This window comes from Cebus imitator, unplaced genomic scaffold (assembly GCF_001604975.1).
Source record: "Cebus imitator isolate Cc_AM_T3 unplaced genomic scaffold, Cebus_imitator-1.0 Scaffold469, whole genome shotgun sequence".
Classification (NCBI taxonomy): domain Eukaryota; kingdom Metazoa; phylum Chordata; class Mammalia; order Primates; family Cebidae; genus Cebus; species Cebus imitator.
This window is the reverse complement of record NW_016107784.1, coordinates 160,748-164,955: the sequence shown is the minus strand read 5'-3', so window position 1 is coordinate 164,955 and position 4,208 is coordinate 160,748. Positions and strand designations below refer to the sequence as shown.

The window sequence follows — 4,208 nt, the reverse complement described above, 5'->3', positions numbered from 1 at the left end:
ACTCCGTCTCAAAAAAAAAAAAAAAAGGGATCCAAACTGGAAAAAAGAAAATCGAATTATCTCTGTTCACTGATTGCAGAAAACCATAAAGACTCCTCCAAAAGACTCATAGACCTGAAAATGACTTCAGCAAAGCTTCAGGATACAAAATCAGCATATAAAAATCAGTAGCATTTCTATATATCAATAATGTTCAATCTGAGAACCAAATCAAACTCAATCCCATTTACAATAGCCAGGAAAAAATCAAATACCTAGAAATACATGTATCCAAGGAGGTGAAACATCTCTACAAGGAGAACTACAAAACACTGGTGAAAGAAATTGTAGATGACATAAACAAATAAAAAAAATCTCTAATCATGGATTGGAAGAATCAATATAGTGAAAATGGCCATGTTACCCAAAGTAATCTATAGAGTCTGAGAAATAGGAGTTTAAAAACAATTCTAAGGCTCATATGGAACAAAAAAAAGCCTGAACAGCCAAAGCAGTCCTAAGGAAAAAGAACAAATTCAGAGGCATTACATTACCTGACTTAAAATTACATCACAAGTCTATAGTAACTAAAGCAGCATGGTACTGGTACAAAAATAGACAATTAGATCAGTGAAGCAGAATAAGAGAACCTAGAAACAAAGCTAGATAGCTACAACCAAGTGACCTTCGATAAAGTTGGTAAAAATAAATAATGGGGGCCAGGTGCAGTGGCTCACACTTGTAATCCCAGCGCTTTGGGAGGCTGATGTGAACAGATCACGATATCAGGAGTTGGAGACCAGTCTGACCAACAGGGTGAAACTCTGTCTCTACTTAAAATACAAAAATTAGCCGAATGTGGTGGTGTGCGCCTGCAATCCCAGCTACTCCATAGGCTGAGGCAGGAGAGTCGCTTGAACCCCGGCGTTGGAGGTTACAGTGAGCTGAGATAGCGCCACTGCACTCCAGACTGCGCGACAGAGCAAGCCCCTGTCTCAAATAAATAAATAAATAATGGGAAAGGACACCCTGTTTAATAAACTGTGCTGGGAAAATTGGATTGCCATATGCAGAAGACTGAAACTGGACCCCTATGTCTCAGCATATTAAAAATTAACTCAAGATAGATTAAAGATATAAATCAAAGACCTAAAACCATAAAAAGCCTAGAAGAAAACCTAGGAAAACGTCTTCAGGACATCAGCCTAGGTAAATAATTTATGAAAATTATGAAATTTATGAGAAAGACTCCAAAAACAAATACAACTGCATAGTAAAAGAAATAACATACAGAATGAGAGAAAATATGTGCGAATTATTCTTCCAATAAAAGATTAATATGCAGAATCGACAAGAAATTCAATAAGTAAAAAAAAAAAACCACCCCATTAAAAGCTGGGCAAAAGACATGAACGAATATTCCTCAAAAGAATCAATAGCAGCCAAAAAACACATGAAAAAAATGCTCAACATCACTAATCATCAGAGAAATGCAAATTAAAACACCAGTCAGAATGGCCATTATTAAAAAGTCAAAAAACCAACAGATGTTGGCATGGATGTGGAGAAGAGGGAATACTTAGACACCATTGGTGGGAATGTAAATTAGTTCTTAGTATGGAGAAATCTCAAAGCACTAAACATAGAACTACCATTCGACGCAGCAACCCCACCACTGGACAGCTACCCAAAGGAAAGGAAATCATTATATAAAAAAAGACACGGCCGGGTGGGCTGTAATCCAAGCACTTCGGAGGCCAAGGCGGGCGGATCACCTGAGGTCGGGAGTTCAAGACCAGACTGACCAATATGGTGAAACCCGGGCTGAAACAAAAACAAAAACAAAAACCAAAAAAAAAAAAAAAAGACACCAGCGAGGTTCTCACTAGACGCCGAGGGTGGGGTCATGGCGCCCCGAACCCTCCTCCTGCTGCTCTCGGGGTCCCTGGCCCTGGCCCAGACCCGGGCGGGCTCCCACCCGGTATTTCCAGAGCGGCGTGTCCGGCCCGGCCGCGGGGAGCCCCTCTTCATCGAAGTCGGCCACGGGGACCACACGCAGTTCGTGCGGATTGCGAGGACGGAGCCGCGGGCGCGGTGCGTGGAGCAGGAGGGGCCGGAGGACCGGGACCGCCACGCGCGGAACTCCAAGGCCTCCGCACAGACTCAGCGGGCGAGCTGCAGAACCAGAGCGGGGCAGGGTCTCACACCTGCCAGAGGGTGTGCAGCTGCCACCCGGGGCCACACGGGCGCCTCCTCCGCGGTGTAACCCGTTCGCCTACGACGGCCACGGTTACCTCGCCCTGGACGAGGACCTGCGCTCCTGGACCGCCGCGGACATCGCCCAGCGCAAGCGGGAGGCGGCCAATGAGGCGGAGAAAGGAGAGGCTACCTGGAGGGCAGGTGCGTGGAGTGGCTCCGCAGGTACCTGGACGACGGGAAGGAGACGCGGCAGCGCGCGGAGCCCCCCAAGACACAAGTGACCCACCACCCCATCTCTGACCACGAGGCCACCCTGAGGCGCTGGGCCCTTGGCTTCTACCCTGCGGAGATCACACTGACCTGGCAGCGGGATGGGGAGGACCGGACCCAGGACATGGAGCTCGTGGAGACCCGGCCGGCAGGGGACAGAACCTTCCAGAAGTGGGCTGCTGTGGTGGTGCCTTAGGGAGAGGAGCAGAGATCCACGTGCCTATAGTACATCATCACAAGTCTATAGTAACTCTCTAAGTGTGAACTCTAGGACACGGGGTGAAGTGAAGAAAGCAAGGCGCAGAAATTGTACACGGTATGCCATCTTTTGTACTAGGGAAATTTTCGTTGGTTCACATATATTTTAAGTAGCAAACACTGCTCTGAGTGCAGAAAATGAGGGGCTGCCAGAGACCCTCACCCTGAGATGGGAGCCGTCTTCCCAGCCCACCATCCTCATCCTGGGCATCGCTGCTGGCCTGGTTGTCCTTGGAGCTGTAGTCTCTGGAGCTGTGGTCGCTGCTCTGATGTGGAGGAATAAGAGTTCAGATAAGAAGGGAGTAAGCTACTCTCAGGCTGCAGGCAGTGACAGAGCCCAGGGCTCTGATGTGTCTCTCACGGCTTGTAAAGTGTGAGACAGCTGCCTTGTGTGGGACTGAGAGGCAAGATTGGTCTAACACCTTCCGCTCGTGACTTCAAGAACCCTGACTTCTCTTACTGCAAAGGCATCTGAATGTGTCTGTATCCCTACAGGCCTAGTGTGAGGAGGTGGGGAGACAGCCCAGCCCCTTGTCCACCATGACCCCTTCCCCACGCTGACCTGCATTCCTTCCCCGGTCACCTTTCCTGTTCTAGAGACGTGGGGCTGAGATGTCTCCATCTCTGTCTCAACTTTATGGTGTACCGAGCTATAACTTCTTATTTTCCTATTAACATTAGAATCTGAATATAATTTACTTTTTCAAAATATTTCTATGAGACATTTATGGGTTAATTAAAAGAGAAAATTCCTGAAATTTGAGAGAAAAAATAAATGGAAGATCTGAGAACCTTCAAAAAAAAAAAAAAAAAAAAAAAAAAAAAAAAAACCAAAAAAAAAAAAAAAAAAAAAAAAAAAAAAAAAGACACCAGCACACATATGTTTATCACAGCAGTATTCACAATAGCAAAGTCATAAAGCCAACCTAAGTGTCCATGAGTGGCTGACTGGATAAAGATATTGTGGTCTATATACACCATGGAATACTATGCAGTTATAGAAAAGAATGAACTCATGTCTTTTGCGACAACATGGGTGGAACTGGAGGCCATTATCCTAAGTGAACAAACTCAGAAACAGAAAATCACACATCACATGTTCTTTCTTACAAGTGGGAGCTGGACAGTGGGTACACATGGGCATAAAGGCAGAAATAAGGACACCGGAGACCCCCAGGTGGGGAGGTAGAGATTGAAAAATTGCCTCTTGATTATAATGTTCAATATTTGGGTGATGAGTACACTAGAGGCCCCATCCTTACCATTAGCTGTATACCCATCGAACAAACATACACATGTACCTCGAGTTTAAAATTAACCCAAAAAATAGGCCGGGCGCGGTGGCTCACACCTGTAATCTCAGCACTTTGGGAGGCTGAGGAGGGCTGATCACAAGGTTAGGAGTTTGAGACCATCCTGGCCAACATGGTGAAACCCCATCTCCACTAAAACTACAAAAATTAACTGGGTGTGGTGGCACTTGCCTGTAATACCAGCTACTC

At 46.1% G+C, this 4,208-nt stretch overlaps 1 pseudogene across 1 annotated transcript; it reads left to right on the top strand.

Moving 5' to 3' along the window:
• The first annotated feature begins 1,864 nt into the window (after nucleotides 1–1,864).
• Nucleotides 1,865–3,502, top strand: LOC108291835 (annotated as a pseudogene). Its single transcript, XR_001820063.1, has 2 exons — nucleotides 1,865–2,673; nucleotides 2,837–3,502. The product of XR_001820063.1 is annotated as a saoe class I histocompatibility antigen, A alpha chain-like (transcript).
• Nucleotides 3,503–4,208: the final 706 nt, after the last annotated feature.